The sequence below is a fragment of the Chiloscyllium plagiosum genome, unplaced genomic scaffold, assembly GCF_037043375.1.
Source record: "Chiloscyllium plagiosum isolate Xiang-an unplaced genomic scaffold, Cpla_swu_hap1 HiC_scaffold_46, whole genome shotgun sequence".
NCBI lineage: Eukaryota > Metazoa > Chordata > Chondrichthyes > Orectolobiformes > Hemiscylliidae > Chiloscyllium > Chiloscyllium plagiosum.
Window position 1 is genome coordinate 3,804,941 of NW_028270184.1, and position 19,007 is coordinate 3,823,947.

Here is a 19,007-nt window from a genome sequence, read left to right on the forward strand (position 1 = left end):
ATACAGTTCTGGTCACCACATTATAGGAAGGATCTGGAAGCTTTGGGAAGGGTTCGGAGGAGATTTACTAGGATGTTGCCTGGTATGGTGGGTCTTGCAAGGAAAGGTTAAGGGACTTGAGACTGTTTTCATTAGAAGGAGGTTGCGAGGTGACTTAATTGAAACATATAAGATCATCAGTGGGTTAGATAAGGAGGACAGTGAGAGCCTTTTTCCTCAGATGGTGATGGCTAACACGAAGGGACATAGCTTTAAATTGAGGGGTGATAGATTCAGAACAGAATGTTAGTGGTAGTTTCTTTACTCAGTGAGTAGTAGGGGCGTGAAATGCACTGCCTGCAACAGTTGTAGACTTGCCAGCTTTAAAGGCATTTAAATGGTTATTGGCTAGGCATATGGATGAAGGGCTTTTGCCTGAAACGTCGATTTTCCTGATCTTCGGATGCTGCCTGACCTGTGCTTTTCCAGCACCACTCTGATCTAAACTCTGGTTTCCAGCATCAGCAGACCTCACTTTTGCCTATATGGATGAAAATAGAATAGTGTAGGTTAGATGGGCTTCAGATTGGTTTCACAGGTTGGCGCAACATCGAGGGCAAAAGAGCCTGTACTGTGCTATAATATTTTATGTTCTATGTTTTTGTCCAGTAATAGCATGAATAGGCACTGTCACTGATTTCACTCAAGTACTTCAAAAAGCACACAATTTCTCTTTAGCAATCAGGACTCCCTTTTGCAATATCAAAGCACTGCTAATGAGCAAAGAGAGGCTTCAAATATGTACACTCGACCTGGAAGTATACTGTCTCTATAGCAACTCTGATTGCTGGGTTGCAGTTGATGGTATTCTTTGAAAAATGTATTCATTTTCTCAAGTGCATCTTTCACTTATTATAAGTAATTTATGTTTAAATGTTGCTCTATATAAATTTTTACACATATCCCGGTTGTAACAATATCCAGACTGCAACCTCTCAACCTTGTAGATGCAAGACAAAGTCCTGAGAAGATGCTCAAGTGCAGAAATAAAATCACGTTTTAACCTTGAAAAGGCTGTGACAATATAGACAAACCTAGTCCATTGAATGGTAAAGTTGGAAGCAAGCATTTTTCCAGATAAACCTGCGAGGTAAGTTTAATAAAAACAGTTGGGGAATCTCCTACCTTAAAAACAATGTCAGGTGATTATTCCTGATGTGAACATTTAATTTTATGTCGTAATAGCAATGACCGATTAAACATGACTCTTTACTAGATAACTGACAGTTAATTAACATGCTGAAATGAGTGTTCCCCATTAACAAATATACTAAAATTACAGTCAGCAGTGAATTAAAATGCTAAAACTGCAATTAGCAGTTATTTAACACAAACAGAAATTGCTGGAGAAGCTCAGCAGGTCTGGCAGCATCTGTGCAGAGAAATCCAAGTTAATGTTTCAGGTCCGGTGACCCTTCCTCAGAACTGCTGAACTGCAGAACTCTCCAGTTCTGAGGAAGGGTCACCAAATCCAAAGTATTAACTCTGATTTCCCTTCACAGATACTGCCAGACTTGCTGAGCTTTTCCAACAATTTCTGTTTTTGTTTCTGATTTACAGCATATGCAGTTCTTTTGGGTTTTAAAGATGCTAAAACTAAAGTTGGCAGTTAATTCACACACTAAAACTCCAGTTAGCAGTTAACTAAAATGCTAAAACTGCAGTTAGCAATTAATTAATGTGCTAAAACTGCAGTTAACAATTAAACTAACATGCTAAAACCGCAGTTAGCAGTTGAAGCACTCTGACTCTGAGTTATGCAGTCAAACCACATTAAAGAGCTTACTTGAATTCACCATCTGGACTGACACATCTTTGTAGAACTAAGGCTTATCTTTATCAGTGGTGCTGTTTTCGGATGAGACCTTAAAATATGACTTCATCAGACTGTTAAGATGAACGAAATAGAAGCCGTGAGACTTTTAGGAATGTAGGAACAGGAGGAGGCCAATCAGCCCCTCAAGCCTACTTCACTTTTCAGTAAGGTCATGGTTCATCTGTGGCCTAACTCCATATGTGTGCCTTGGGACAATATCCCTTGCTTAATAAATATTTGTCTATTTAGATTTAAATTTAGCAACTGAATAAGAATCAACCACTATTTGAACTAGAGAGTTCCAAACTTCCACTACTCTTTCTACATAGCAGTGCTTTCTAAGATCTCTCCTGAATGGCCAGGTCCTAATTCATAAACAATGCCCCCTGGTTCTAGAATCTTCAACCAGTGGAATTGATTTATCTTTATTTATGCTGTATTACCCCTCCTAAAATCTTGAGACCTTGATAGGATCTCCTGGCTGCGAGGTGAAGCCCAGCGTGGACTCCGGAGATTCCCAGCCGTGAGGTGAAGCCCAGCATGGACTCGGAGATTCCCGGCAACGAGGTGAAGCCCAGCATGGACTCTGAGATTCCCGGCCTCGAGGTGAAGTCCAGCGTGGACTCGGAGATTCCTAGCCTCGAGGTGATGCCCAGCGCGGACTCGGAGATTCTCAGCCTCGAGGTGAAGCCCAGCGTGGACACGGAGATTCCTAGCCTCGAGGTGATGCCCAGCGCGGACTCAGAGATTCCCAGCCTCGAGGTGAAGCCCAGCGTGGACTCGGAGATTCCCAGCCTCGAGGTGATGCCCAGCATGGACTCGGAGATTCCCAGCTGTGAGGTGCAGCCCAGCGTGGACTCGGAGATTCCCAGCTGTGAGGTGCAGCCCAGCGTGGACTCGGAGATTCCCAGCCTCGAGGTGAAGTCCAGCGTGGACACGGAGTTTCGCAGCCTCGAGGTGAAGCCCAGTGTGGACACGGAGATTCCCGGCCTCGAGGTGAAGCCCAGCGTGGACCAGGAGATTCCCAGCATCGAGGTGAAGCCCAGCGTGGACTCGGAGATTCGCAGCCTCAAGGTGAAGCCCAGCGCGGACTCGGAGACTCCCAGCCTCGAGGTGAAGCCCAGCGCAGACTCGGAGATTCCCAGCCTCGAGGTGAAGCCCAGCGTGGACTCCGGAGATTCCCAGTCTCGAGGTGAAACTCAGCGCGGACTCGGAGACGCCCAGCCTCGAGGTGAAGCCCAGCGCGGACTCGGAGATTCCCAGCCTCGAGGTGAAGCCCAGCGTGGACTCCGGAGATTCCCAGTCTCGAGGTGAAACTCAGCGCGGACTCGGAGATTCCCAGCCTCGAGGTGAAGCCCAGCGTGGACTCAGGGATTCCCGGCCACGAGGTGAAGCCCAGCGCGGACTCGGAGATTCCCAGCCTTGAGGTGAAGCCAAGCATGGACTCGGGGATTGCCGGCCACGAGGTGAAGCCCAGCGCGGACTTGGAGATTCGCAGTCTCAAGGTGAAGCCCAGCGTGGACTCGGAGATTCGTAGCCTCGAGGTGAAGCCTAGCCTGGACGCAGAGATTCCCAGCCTCGAGGTGAAGCCCAGCGTGGACACGGGGATTCCCAACCTCGAGGTGAAGCCCAGTGCCGACCCGAGGGCTCCCAGCCTCGAGGTGAAGCCCAGCGTGGACACGGGGATTCCTGGCCTCGAGGTGAAGCCCAGTGCGGTCCTGAGGGCTCCCAGCCTCGAGGTGAAGCCCAGTGCCGACCCGAGGGCTCCCAGCCTCGAGGTGAAGCCCAGCGTGGACACGGGGATTCCTGGCCTCGAGGTGAAGCCCAGTAGGGTCCTGAGGGCACCCAGCCTCAAGGTGAAACCCAGTGCGGTCCTGAGGGCACCCAGCCTCGAGGTGAAACCCAGTGCGGATCGGGGATTCTGGCCTCGAGGTGAAGCCCGGTGCGGTCCTGAGGGCACCCAGCCTCGAGGTGAAGCCCAGTGCGGTCCTGAGGGCACCCAGCCTCGAGGTGAAACCTAGTGCGGACCGGGGATTCTGGCCTCGAGGTGAAGCCCGGTGCGGTCCTGAGGGCACCCAGCCTCGAGGTGAAGCCCAGTGCGGTCCTGAGGGCACCCAGCCTCGAGGTGAAGCCCAGTGCGGTCCTGAGGGTAGCCAGCCTCAAGGTGAAGCCCAGTGCAGTCCTGAGGGCACCCAGCATCAATGTGAAACCCAGTGCGGATCGGGGATTCCGGCCTCAAGGTGAAGCCCAGTGTGGTCCTGAGGGCACCCAGCCTCGAGGTGAAGCCCAGTGTGGTCCTGAGGGCACCCAGACTCAAGGTGAAACCTAGTGCGGTCCTGAGGGCACCCAGCCTCGAGGTGAAGCCCAGTGCGATCCTGAGGGCACCCAGCCTCATGGTGAAACCCAGTGCGGATCAGGGATTCCGGCCTCATGGTGAAACCCAGTGCGGATCAGGGATTCCGGCCTCGAGGTGAAACCCAGTGTGGATCGGGGATTCCGGCCTCAAGGTGAAACCCAGTGCGGATCGGGGATTCCGGCCTCAAGGTGAAACCCAGTGCGGATCGGGGATTCCGGCCTCAAGGTGAAACCCAGTGCGGATCGGGGATTCCGGCCTCGAGGTGAAACCCAGTGTGGATCGGGGATTCCGGCCTCGAGGTGAAACCCAGTGTGGATCGGGGATTCCGGCCTCAAGGTGAAGCCCAGCACAGACTCAAGGATTCCCGGCTTCAAGATGAAGCCAGCGCAGACCTGGGTTGAAACCATGCGTGGACTCGTCTGCTCTGCCTGTTTTTCTCATCTCTTTCTCTGCTTTAGAAGGAGTGTAATGCTGAACTTATAACTTTTCTAATTTATATGTAAGATTTTGTACCAAAGATGTCACAAATATTATGGCACAGACAGCAGCACACAGAGGGCTAACACCTTAAACACATTATCTGAGCAGACACCAATTGTTAAAGTTAACCTGAGAATGTAACTTTTAAAAAAAGTTTTGTGATTTACATACGAAAGAAGTGAAGCTAACATGATCATTCTAACAGATGAGAGACTTAACAAACAATCAAGGAATTTTTCAATGTATAATTTCAGTTACATCACACTGTAAACTTTTACTATAAATTCTGTGTCTTACAATTGTGTCCTCCACAACAACCTGATGAAGGAGCAGCGCTCTGAAAGCTAGTGCTTCCAATTAAACCTGTTGGACTATAACCTGGTGTGTGATTTTTAAACTTTGAACACCCCAGTCCAACACCGGCATCTCCAAATCATGGCTGGAAATAGTGACTTTGTACACTTTACAGTGTACTCATGTATCCCTGCACTTAAGTACGTGACAATAAAATCGAATTCTAATTCTAGATCACCCTTAATCTTCTAAATTCTAGAGGATAAAGGACTAATTTGTCCAAACTCTCCCTATAATATAAGTACAGGTATCATCCTTGTAAACTTGCACTGAGCTCCCCCTAGGGCCAAAACATCGTTCCTAAGGTGTGGTGCTGAGTTCTGCTCACTGTGGGATCTAACTAGAATTTTGTATAATTTATATAACTGCAGCATAACATCGCCATTCCTGTATTCTGACCCTTTATATTTGATGACCAGCATTCCATTAGTCTTCTTGATTATTTTCAGAATCTGTCTGTGCCATTTTAAAGAGCTATGCATCTGAACCCCCAAATCTTGCTGGATATCCTCTGTATTTAACTTGTTGCCTTCTGAAAAAAACCCCGGTCTATCTTTATTCGGTCTGAAATGGATAATCTCACACTTGCTTATATTAAAATCCATCTGCCACTGCTGTGCACTTTCACCTAATCTATCAATATCTTATAGTAATTTTATGCTGTTGTCAACACTGTCTACGATGTTGCTGAATATTTTTGTCACCAGCAAGTTCAGATATCTGACTTCTAATGCTATGCAAGTCGTTAATGAATACCATGAATAACTGAGGCCCAAACACAGATCACTCCGGGACGCCACTTGTCCTAGTCTGCCTATTTGAGTACTTTTCAGTGGAGGAATGGTGGGGAGAAGGGAGGGGGTGCTCCTTGGGGTCCTGACCAACATTCTTCCCTCAGACAACACCATCCGAAACAGATTAATACTTATTTATTTTATTTGCTGTCTGTGGGAAGTTAGCTTGCAGTTTTGCCTTAATAATAACAGCAACACCAATAGCACTTTTACAAAAGAAATTGTTGGCTGTGAAACGCTTTGGGCTAACATAAGAATATAATTTGCACCATATAAATATAAAATTTACTTCTATAGAAAAATAATCAAGAGCAACTAATTGGCCGTATTATTTTTGCACTTTGCAAAAAAAAGTTCCATGATTGCTTCCTTGTGATAAGTGCCATTATCATGTTGCTAAATTAATTCCTTGGACCTTGTAATGATGTAAAATGGCAGCAATAAATAAGTACAAAATGATTCTATTAAAGATGTCAAGATGAACATTAAAAGTGTACTTACATATTTCTTACACTTTCCCTTTTCTTAACGTTGTGGGTTGGCTGAGTCAAATTGGCTTACAATGATTTTCTGGTATTAATTTATTAAACAGTTTTGAAACTCAGAAGTATTCTAAATCGTAGCATGGCCTGAGATTGACTCGCATCTTAAACTTAACTGCAACACTTGTTGGTAATTTAGCCAGGAGACAACATTTCACTTCAGTTCTAATTGAAATTTTACTGTGTAAATAAATGGTAACAATGCTGTTGGAAAATGCAGAACAAAGGAATTTCATGTGAATGTGTTAAATTGTGTGTGTGCGTATTTGCAAATTCTAAATTTTGGCATTGTTTAGAATTGTGTTGAGCATAGGAATTGGCATCGGCAATTTAGCCCATTGAACCTGCCTCACCGTTTAGTAAGATCGTGGCCAATTGAATACTTCAGTGCGTTTTCTTGCACTTTCCCCATAATACTCATGCCATTGATAATCGGAAATTTATCAGTCTCTATTTTAAATATACTCAAAGATTGAGCTTTCATAGTTCCCTGAGTAGAATATTCCAAAGATTCAAAGCCCTCTGAGTAAAAGAATTTCTTTTTATCTCAGTCCTAAATGGCATTCTCTTTAATTTGGAATTGTGCTCTTTATTTCTAGACTCACCAACCAAGAGAAACAACTTACCGGCATCTACCCTGTCCTTCCATTTAGTGTTTTGCAAGTTTCAATGAGAGCACCTCTCATTCTTTGAAAGCGCAAAGAATACAGGCTCAATCGCTCTTTGTAGGACAGTTCGGCCATCCCGGGAACAGGTCTGGTGAACCTTTGTTGCACTTCCTGTTAGGCAATTGTTATGGACCAGACAAACCTCCCCGCCTCAAAATACATGAAGAAGATAGCCTAGACCCTAATTTTTTTTGTCATTTTAAAAGTAAGTGTTGCGTTCCAGAAAATTCAATTGGTCGAACAACTTGATTTCAAACAAATGCAGTTTACTTTGACACTACTGTTAAAATACAGACAAAATTAAAAGAAAAAAAAGAATTGGCGTAACTGTAACTCTGTCAAAAGGCTTAATAAAATGATATATACATACACACTACTAATTAACTGTTTTAACATAATAAGGCTACTTTTGAAATACTGTGTGCAATTCTGGTCTCTTTCCCATCAGAAGGATGTTGTGAAACTTGAAAGGGTTCAGAAAAGATTTACAGGGATGTTGCCAGGGTGGGAGCATTGAGCTATAGGGAGAGGTTGAATAGGCTGGGGCTGTTTTCCCTGGAGCATCAGAGGCTGAGGGGTGACCTTATAGAAGTTCATACAATCATGAGAGGCATGGATAACATAAATAGACAAGGTCTTTTCCCTGGGTGGGTGAGTCCAAAACTAGAGGGCATAGGTTTAAGGTGAGAGAGAAAAGATTTAAAAGGGACCTAAGGGGCAACTTTTTCATGCAGAGGGTGGTGTGTGTATGGAATGAGCTGCCAGAGGAGGTGAATATAGAACATAGAACAGTACAGCACAGTAACAGGCCCTTTGGTCCTTGTGTTGTGCCAACCTTTCATCCTATTCTAGGATCACCCTAATCTACACACCCTACATTTCACTATGATCCATGTGCCTATCCAAGATTTGCTTAAATGTCCCTAATCTCTCTGACTTGACTACCTCTGCTGGCAGTGCTTTCCACGTACCCACCACTCTCTGCGTAAAAAACCTACCTCTGACATCTTCCCTAAACCTCCCTCCAATTGCTTTAAAATTATGCCCCCTCATGATAGCCAATTCTGCAATGGGAAAAAGTCTCTGGCTATCCACTCTATTTATGCCACTCGTCATCTTGTACATCTCTCTCAAGCCACCTCTCATCCTTCTTTTCTCCAATGAGAAAATCCCTAGCTCCCTCAACCTTTCTTCATAAGACATGCCCTCCAGTCCAGGCACCATCCTGGTAAATCTCCTCTGAATCCTCTCTGAAGCTTCCACATCTTTCCTAGAATGAGGTGATCAAAGCTGAATACTATATTCCAAGTGTGGTCTAACTAGGGCTTTATAAATAGGGCTTCAACATAGTTCGCGATTCTCAAACTCAGTCCCTCTATTAATGAAAGCCAACACAACATACGCCTTCTGAACAATCCTATCAACTTGGGTGGAAACTTTCAGGGATCTATGGACGTGGACTGATCCCTACATTCCTGCACACTGCCAGATATCCTGCCTTTAACCCTGTAATCTGCTTTGAAATTCAACCTTCCAAAAGGAATCACTTCGCACTTTTCCATGTTAAACTCCATCTGCCACTTACCAGCCCAGCTCTGCATCCTGTCAATGTTCCGTTGCAATCTACAACAGTCCCCCACACTATCCACAACTCCATCAACCTCCATGTCTTCGGCAAACTTACTAACCCACCCTTCCACTTCCTCATCCAAGTCATTTATAAAAATCACAAAGAGCAGAGGTCCCAAATCAGATCTCTGTGGAACACCACTGGTCACCAAGCTCCAGGCTGAATACTTTCCCTCGACTACCACCCTTTGTCTTCTGAATTCAGCCAATTCTGAATTCAGACAGCCAAATTTCCCTGTATCCCATACCTCCTTACTTTCTGAATGAGCCTACCATGGGGAAGCTTCTCAAACACCTTACTAAAATTCATGTACACCACATCCACTGCTCTCTCTTCAATAACATGTTTTGTCCATTCTGAAAGAATTCAGTAACCCTTATGAGACATGACCTGCCCCTCACAAAGCCATGCTGACTATTTCTAATCAAGCTATGCTTTTCCAAATAATCATAAATCCTGTCTCTCAGAATCCTCTCCAATAATTTGCCCACGACTGGCATAAGACTGACTGGTCTGTAATTCCCAGGGTTGTCCCTATTCCCTTTCTTAAAGAAGCCATCCTCCAATCATCTGGTGCTACTCCAGTGGACAGTGAGGATGCAAAGGTCATCGCAAAGGCAATCTCTTCTCTCGCTTCCTGTATAACCTTTGGGGATATCCCATCTGGCCCAGGGGACCTACCTATCCTCATGTTTTTCAAAATTTTCAGCACATCTTCCTTCTTAACATCAACCTGTTTGAGCATACCAGCCTGTTTCACACTTCCTCACACAGGTCAGAGTCTCTCTCACTAGTGAATACTGAAGCAAAATATTCATTTAGGACCTCTCCTGCCTCCTCCGACTCCAGGCACAAGTTCCCTCCACTATCCCTGATTGGCCATAACTTTCCTTTGACCATCCTCTTGTTCCTCACATAAGTGTAGAATGCCTTGGGGTTTTCCTTAATCCTACCCGCCAAGACATTTTCATACCTCTTCTGGCTCTTCTAAATTCATTCTTCAGTTCCTTACTGGCCACCTTGTAATCCTCTAGAGCCATGTTGGTCATTGCTTCCTCAACCTTAAGTAAGCTTCCTTCTTCCTCTTGACTAGATGTTCCATGTCTCTTGTCATCAAAGGTTCCTTCACCCTACCATCCCTTCCTTGCCTCAGTGGGACAAACCTATCCAGCACTCGCAGCAAGTGCTCCCTAAACAACCTCCACATTTCTGTCATGCACTTCCCTGAGAATATTTGTTCCCAATTTATGCATTATAATTCTCCCCTTCCCCAATTAAATACTTTCTCATACTGTCTGCTCCTATCCCTCTTTATGACTGTAGTAAAGGTCAGTGAGTTGTGATCACTATCACTGAAATGCTCTCCCACAGAGAGATCTGACACCTGACCTGATTTGTTGCCAAGCACCAAATCCAATATGGCCACCCCTCTGGTTGGCCTATCTACATATTGCATCAGGAATCTTTTCTGGACACACCTGACAAAGTCTGCTCCATCCAAACAATTTGCACTAAGGAGGTTCCATTCAATGTTAGGGAAGTTGAAGTCACCTGTGACAATAACCCTGTTACTTCTGCATCTTTCCAGAACCTGCCTCCCAGTCTGCTCCTCCTTGCCTCTGTTGCTATTGGGGAGGTCTGTAGAAAATTCCCAATAAAGTGCTCCTTTCCTGTTTCTGACTTCCACCCGTAATGACTCCATAAACAAACCCTCCTCGATGACCTCCCTTTCTGCAGCTGTTATACTATGCCTGATTAGCTATGCCGCTCCCCCACCTCTTTTACCTCCCTCTCTATTCCTTTTGAAATATCTAAAAGTGGTGGAGGCCGATACAATTACAACGTGCAAAAGGCATCTGGATGGGTCTATGAATAGGAAGGGCTTAGAGAGATATGGGCCAAATGGTGGCAAATGGGACTAGATTAATTTAGGATATCTGGTCGGCATGGACGAGTTGGACCAAAAAGTCTGTTTCTGTGCTGTACATTTCTATGACTCTATAACATCTCATAAACACATCTTGGCAAAGGTAAATTCAGTAAAATAGATTGTCTCACATACAGTTCTAGCAGCAGGAAGAAAGCCCCAGCTTTTAGCTGTAACAGAAAGAGGAATGAGAACTTCTGCATCCAGCTTCAAGATCCCAGCAACTGCTGAAAGCTAAAACTAAATAACCCAGTTCTGTTGGAGTTTGACCTCACCCATTCAAGCTGCATCTATTGTTCCAACCTTAAAAAATAACACCTCAAGGCCTCACAAACTGTTTACTTTATTGGCTTTGAGTAGATCACTTGACATCTTCATAAAAAGCCAGGACAAAATGCACCTCTTAAAGCCATTGTATCGTCACACAACAATATCTTTCCTGAGATAAAGGGGCCAACATTGTGGTCTTGTGATATATCAGATACTTTTTTATATATATTTTCTTTCAATTTTATTCCCTCCTTCTCCTGTCATGTGGTGTGGCAAAATTAACTCTGGTAACTCATTTAGCAGCTGTTCTTAAATGGGTGAATTTTGGCAGTGAGTGTCAGCAGCTGATTTGGCTCTGAATGATACAAAATTTAAGTTTGAGTCTGTTTTCATGTATAGATTTTCCAGCATGTTTTCAGGAGTGGAAATTCTGGCTATCTCTTACCCTTCCGAACACTGTTAATGTACCCCTGAAGCTATCGTGTCTTAGATCAAATATTCCATCATTGACTGAAGATCAAGTAATCCATCATTGACTGAAGATCAAATTTGGGGTTTCCCGAATAACTCATTAGGACATTGTGTGATGCATCCACCCAGTGGGACTGCTAATCTGCAAGTTCCAAATCCCCAGACAGCAATGATTCTTCTGCGATGATATTGCATGCTTCACAGTTTTCTCTTCCTGAGTCATTAGCTTAGGAAATAATGCATCCATCTCATGAAGTTGTTTAGCCTTTGGATCTTCTAACTTATCGAGCGTCTCTGACACTGATTTCTGAGTAACTGGTTACTTGTTATGCTACTAACCTGAATTACAAGTTAGTAGCAGCCTTCTAGAAACTTGTTCTGTATTTTTTTCATCAAATCTCACTTTTAGTTTGGAGTTCAGACTCCTTTTCTAACTTGCTTTTCTGATATTGAAAGAACCATTTAGATTAGTTCACTCAGCATGTACCAGGAAGCAAAACTGGGACTTTCTGACCTATGCAACAGGTCAGCTACAAAGCTATTCCGGCAGCGTTTATTTCCCCTAACAGAACTGTACAGGAGTGTCAGACGTTCTGCTCAGAGCTGGCTCTGAGGGAGTTATATCGGTTGTACCACGTGTAAATAAAGGGTGACTTGGTGACAGGATACTGGCCTCTGTGGAGCTATTTCAAGAACATAACGTTTGAGTTCACCTGGATGTGGAAAATTCAATCAACTTTACATTATATGAAGCAACATCCTAATTTGGTTTGCAGAATAATGAATTCCATGGGACAATTCCATTAATGGGAAGCAATCTAGCACTGAAAATATGTTGAGTTGTGAGTTAACAGGAGTCATTATGTGAAGCTCTCTTTCCCCCTTAAAGCCATGCGAGACAGGATCAGAAGGCACAGGTAAGGTTTTAACTCTGGGGCTGATTCTGAAATGTGCATTTCCATTTCACAAACTGCAAATGAGAATGCAGCCACTCAAATTATTGTTATTCCATCTTTTTTACTGGTAGGAATAAAAACAGGCTATGTAATAACATGGTAAAAATTCAGTTTCTTTATTTGTGTGTGTTTGAAGGATTGTGTTCAGCCCCTGTGTGCTTGTCCATTCCATAGTTGAGTCATCTGCTCAAGTTCACTGCCAATTCTGACCCAAGGAGTGATGGCTCTCTTGGTGAAGGCAGCAAGTTCCTGTGGCATTGTGCCCTAGCCAAATGTTAGGGACTTAACAAGGTGAGATCAAAAATAGGGAACTACTGGTGAGGTTAGTTGTTATTGTTCTGTACAAGGTGTCCAAAGGAAGGCATTCTTCATAGGGTAGGTGTTAGCTGACTGTTAGCACAGAGGGATTGGGTACTTTGCACCTAACCTATATGAGAATGCATTGATTCTGGATGCAGTAAATGTGGACAATTTTCATCAATGAAACTGTTCACTTTGATTTGGAAAATTCAAGCCACTTTATTTAGCATCCCTAATGAAGAGTTGCATTTCTTTGTAGGGATAACACTATTAGTATTCCTACCAGGAATGCTATATAACATGTGATTTGTTGTTTTAGTGATGCAATATAACTTTTTCAGCTTAAGCACAGTAACCCAATACTGTATAAGATTAAGCCTGTGCACTGACCCATGGTAAAATTGAGGCATCCTTGCTTCTATATAGAATAGAGTGTTAGTCCTGTGGCCTTGTAATAGAATCTCAGTTTAACACAGGCTGCATTTCCATAGAAAAGGAAATAGCTATCACAGCACTAAATACAAAGATTTGGATTGGAACCTCTAATATTCATTCCAATTCCTCTGTGTGAATTCTGATGGTTGCTATTAGATATGATTAAGTGCATTCTGACAGGAACTAAACATAATGCCAATTGTCTTCATACACAAGTGCTGCTGCAGTCATTCATTAAGTAAAATTAATATTTTATTGTTGAGTTTTGGAAATAAGTGGAATACTTTCCTCATTCAGTATTTTCCCAGTGAGATAAGCATACTGGAACATTTGTAGACACTGAATTTAATTTTTTATTCTATCATTTAAAAAAAAAGTTTTTATACGTACAATGGTTATTGCACGCACAAGTCATTCTCTGAGTGAATTGCTTCAAGCCCTCTGCCGATACAATCCTCCATGTAACTGTGCAGTTGGAAATGTACAAATGTCGTCCCTGTTTAATTGTCTCTCATAGATATATTTTCCTTCCCTTCTCCATGGGGTTTAAAGAAAAGCTCACTCTCTGATCAGTATCATTCACAGATGGTCCCAGTTAGAACATGGGGACCCGACATGTGGGAAATGGTTTGTATGGGGGAAGGAGAATGGATAAACCATGTCATGGCTTCTTGGGAGTAATGCATAGTACACCAGAACATTGCACCATCAGACTGCTTTAGATTAACCTCTGAACAGATCTGCTGCAATTGCTGTGACATTGTAATTAATCCCCAAAGTATTCAATCTGGACTGAAATTCGTATAGAGCTGGGAGTGTCTCGAACGAATGAGCAGATTTCTTGTGTGAAAAGCTTACTGTGCTGCTGCAGAAGCTCTGTTCGTAATTACAAGATTTATTACAGTCACATTCATAGATGTGGCTAAATATAAGCAGTCCTTTTACAGATGTGTCTTTTATGACTATGTTATTGCAAGGGGAAATAACAAAACCAAATAAATTCTCAGCTTTAGGGACTAAATTGCTATTGAAGTTCAATTTACAATGGCAGCTTTCAAAAAGAACTGGTTAGGGATGGGGGAGCAAAAGAAATTTGAAATCCAGGCGAGCAGCGAAAATCGGGAGAGCAGAAAGCTCCTGTGGAACTTTCAAAGTTCACAGGCAAAAATGAAAATCAGCAGCACCATCACATTATATAAACTAAGTTCGCATGTTGCTGCTTGCAAAGTTCATTCTAGCAAGCCCATCTGCTGCAAGGCAACTCTGCTTAGACTTTCTTTATAATCGTTAATGATATAATCAGTCCTGTTTATATTTGTGTTCAGTTCAAATGCAACAATTCTATGTTGGGTTGTATCATGTAATTGTCATTGAATGGAATCCTCTGTAATTGACAGATGAAAAACAAAGTTGTCACTTTATGAACAGTGAAGGGTAACTTACTAAATGTAGGTCTGAGAAGAGGGTCTATTCTACTTCTGAACGGTGAAAATATCGCTGCATCTGGACTGCTTCTTGAGCAGTTCTTGATCTTTGTAAACACTCTGTACTATTTGTGTTGTGTGGCAAGTGCCCAAAGCTAGATAATAGAGGGATTAGCCAAATTCTATTCCACACAGCCAAATATTGGGCATTTAGAGACTCAATTTCTTTGTTATTGAATGCACATTAAATGCATAATACTGAGAGTGTTTCTGTTAGCACTGGCAAACAGTGTATGCTTAGGAACATTTCATTTTTTCTTGAAATGGAAGAGTGGTGGTGGGGGGGATAAATTCAGGCTAAGGGTTAGGCTTTTAGCACAATTTGACTTAATCCTCCTTGCCGTTCAGTAAAGTTGCTGAAAGGCTCCACTGGCTATATGTGCTGCTTATTCTCACTGTAGCATCTCTTTTGTTCTTAGGATTTTCTCTATTTAATTCAATACATGCCCTCGTACCAGAGCTTCTGAAAATTGTAGTTTTGGCTCTTCTGTTTAGAAAAATGTTACGCAGTTTGCAAACTTGGCTGCTGGCATCTGTGCTGTTTTTATGGAACTGCTTCATTTGAAAACTGTGACAACTTGGCTTTTTTTTAAAACAATGTGGCTCACACAAGAAGTCAAGGCTGAACAGCCTTTTTGTGTGAACAGGTTTGAAACTGGTCACCCAGTGTTGAGTCAGGCCTTTTGATATTATTTTGTTTTTTTTAATGTATCTCATGCATTTCTCATTTCTCCCCCAACAGCGTCTGTTGTTTGAGACATAAAGCATTTTGCACAAATCTATTAACATTCGGTGCATGGCGTGATAAAAAGCACGGCTAATTTCTCCACCAGACTACTCAGTAAAGCAATAAAAATGATCTAAATTCAGCACATAAATACAAAAGGAGAAAGAAAAGTGAAGATCAGTATTATAACAGCTACTAATCTTGCAGTGTGGTGGCTTTTATTCCACACCTTTCCACTAAAATCTCAGCTTTTCACTATAAAAACCGTAATGTACAAATCATCCAACTGGTAAAAACAGTTTGGAGCAATTTTCTCAGATGCAAGCAAAACACATTTATTTCCCAATAACATTAATTGATATACTGATTACTGAAGATAAACTAGTCAGCGTGCCAGGAATGAGCCTCTAAACAGAAATGCTTATGATCTAGTGGTTTTGACAAGCAGATGGCACAGACTAAAGGTGAGCATGAAATGCCTGGTAATTTACTGCAAAAGGACATTGCTCTGTAGTGCATGAAAACAAGATTTCAAAAATGTGAAAGTGGAGAGAAGGAAGGGAGCACTTGAGCTATATACTCAGGCAGCTTGATTTGGCAATTGCAATGGGTTTGCAGATAGAACAGGCTCCTTCATTGTCATAAGCTAAACAAGCAGAACATTTGTCAGATAACGTTTGGTTTATAGTTATTTCCAGCTACTTCTCCTTGGAGTTCACCTCGTTGATGGCTACATACTAAATATGTCTGAATGCATTTTTCTTTTCTAAGTTTATAAGGGTTCTTTTTCGTGTGGTTTATCACTTTATAAAGACACAAGAAATACAAATACGATTGTCTGTTTCTGAGATATCAACATCAGAATAAGCTTGAGAAATTTGTCTTCTGTCACAATACATTAACAATATATTTCTTCTGTTCAGTCTCAATTACTTCCCCTCCCCCATATAAAATGAAAGTCATTTATATTGCTTACAATTTATTAGCCAAATTGCTGATTTTGTGTATTTGTAGTTAAAAATAGAGCAAAATTGAGTTAAAGAGGTAATATAAATGCACAGTACTCTGCCTCTACCAGAAGGCAAAAGAACTTTGCAGTTGTTTGACTTCATCCTTTGCCTTTTTTTTCCAAGTGTTCAAAGAACATCGACAATTTGAGGAAACTGAACTGTACATATGAGCTTGGTTTGTTTAAAATTAGATGATCTTACAAATACAAGCAAAAGCAGAGCCTGACTTTCCATCAGCAGCCACAAGTTAGTTGCCACATGAAGCACTGTCTAGTAAATGTACTAGATGAGAGGAGTGGTGATTTTGATGTTTTTGTATCAAGTGAGAAATGAATAACGTTTGATGATCTGCAGATTAGAAATAAGATTAATGTCAATTTGTATAAACTGTTTCATAAGTATTACAAATTAATCTCTGCCTCTTTTTGCATCTCCTTTAAATTTGACTTTATCACAATCACTTTTCAATATATTAAAATTCATCGTCAAATTTGTTATGTAGGTGCACAGGGAAAATTTCCTGTTTTGAGAGTAGTTCGGATCCTTCAGCTCTCATGGGGTTAAATAAAGCTCTGCAGTTACTTAGATTACAGATTGCCAGCGCTGACTGAATCTGTTAACATGTATAGAAAACTTTGTTGCTATTCGAGATAGAGGCCATTAATTCAAATTGAGTGCTCTGCATTTAATAATGTCAGTATATATCAGGTTATATAAAAATTTGCTGTAATTCATAAAGTAGCAAAAAATACTCCAATTAAGTAAAACATGTAAGTGCCTGCTTACCTGTTCAAGGTTTACTCATCTTCAGGCACTGTTATTCAGATCAAGCACCCATAAAATGTAAGAGATATTCCAGTAAGTGAGGGGGAAAAGAGAGAAAGAATGAGTATAAGACACCCCTCCTGAAGTCAGACAGCATGAGCAAAGTACAAAGCCACTAGTCGATCACACAGCAAGCAAAATAAAAACAGGTTGAGTCTCAAAGCTCCATAGATGTCTCAGACAAGCCAGCTAGTACCCACTGCAAGAGCTCAACTGGAGACTGAGAGCTCCTGCATGCTGACACGCTTGCTGAAAATTCTGATGAGATCACCAGTAGGTTGGGCTTCTGGATTTGACAGGCAGCTGAGGATGCGTTTGGGATCTTGCATTTCTAGCTATCTTGAGGGGATACGAAGCTAACCTTCCTAAGTGGATTATTCCATACAGAATACTGTAAGTCAGTCATGTGTGTTCATTTAAACACAACAAGCTTGACGGCTAGAATGGGTTGAGATGAAAGCTTGGAAAAGCAGGTTAAATATGTAGCTGGTTGCCAGCTGCAACTTGAGAGCTTGCTGATTTCAAAAAAATCTTTCAATTTCTCTCTAGAGCATTGTACAAACCAGAATAATGCCAGATTTTTTTTAAAAAGCATATGAAAATCCTGAGTATCAAGGCATAGTGTTCATTACTGTTAGAACTGCCATCAGACCCAGGAACCTCTGCATTGGGTGAAATTGACAATCTGATTCAGATGTTCAGTGTATTGTATGAAAGCCAAGTGATTTTACTATGTATTTTGCACTGATGTTGTATGCTGGTAAACAGTTCGACGACCAACAAGGGGGACTATTTTGAAATTATTGTTTTTTTTTGTAAAATGAGGTTTTGTGGAGTTATCCCTTTGATGCTGCTGCGTGGTTAGACTGAATGAATATAAGTATCTCATTGTGTAAATGTTCTCTGCATTCTGATGCAGATTACACACTTGTGCAAATAATCTTTACAAAATGTTGTTTACTTATTAAAAGTAAGTCAGGTGACATCTGTAGTACAGTACTAAGATTAGAATTGACGAGTGACCAAATATAAGTTTTCAGTGCTGGATGCACACAAATTTAAATCTGACATGTTCTGATCTTCCTCACATGGCAAGGAGAAGTCAGAATTTCAACAACATTTAACCTTCATTTTCTACAAGGATTAAGTATCTTCACAGCACTCAGAGGAGTAAACTTTGAAAATATTTAATCTTCAGAAACCAAATTAATAAGATTAGTACACTAGTTTTTCACTGTGCACTTGCGTGTGTGTGAATATATACAGAACTGTAAATGTGTGATGTATAAAATCATGATTCTGAAAGGGTTAATGAAGGAGATAGCATATGGCTCCACCCAATCTGATGATGTAATACAGTGCTGGGTGGCAAAAAGAGGAATCTAGCTAAGATTCAGATGGAAACAGATGTTACCATCAGTGTCTCTGATAACCTTAGTTGTTATATCTAAATAGCAGATGTGACTTGACCTATTGCTATGATGCAAGAAACTTTATCTTGTTAAGGTAAGTGCCTGTTGTGAAGAGGCTTTCTTCTACCATTATTAACCAAATGGGCCCTTACACTCAATACAGAAAGGAAGATAAAGTAAAATGCACTTGTGGTGCAGGTGTAGGGTCCCTATCTCTGAGCCAGGAGATCCAGGTTCAAGTCCAATCTGCTCCATAAGTGTATCATGACATTCCTGAACAGATTGATTATGTTATCAAGAATGGAGAATTAGTGGCAGCATCACCCCAATTATCAGGCTTACAAAGTAGCCAAGAGTTTTGGGAAAGCGGAAGATTGGGAAAACTTCAAAAAGCAACAAAGAACCATGAAGCAAGAAATAAAGAAAGATACATTATCAATGCAAACCAGCACAGAATATATAAACAAGTAGGAAAAGCTTTTATAAATATATAAAATGGAAAAGGGTTGCT

The 19,007-nt window shown here is 41.9% G+C and overlaps 2 protein-coding genes across 6 annotated transcripts in view; one reads left to right on the forward strand and one right to left on the reverse strand.

The window, feature by feature from the left end:
• Window positions 1-17,264, reverse strand: part of LOC122543808 (leucine-rich repeat transmembrane protein FLRT1-like) — a 183,652-nt gene extending 166,388 nt beyond the window's left edge. The window contains exon 1 of the mRNA XM_043682596.2: window positions 17,046-17,264. The gene's annotated coding sequence lies outside the window, so the exon portion shown is untranslated. The remainder of the gene's footprint in view (window positions 1-17,045) is intronic.
• LOC122543809 (uncharacterized) overlaps window positions 1-19,007 on the forward strand; it is a 953,710-nt gene that overhangs the window by 251,670 nt on the left and 683,033 nt on the right. The gene's annotated exons all lie outside the window — the stretch shown is intronic.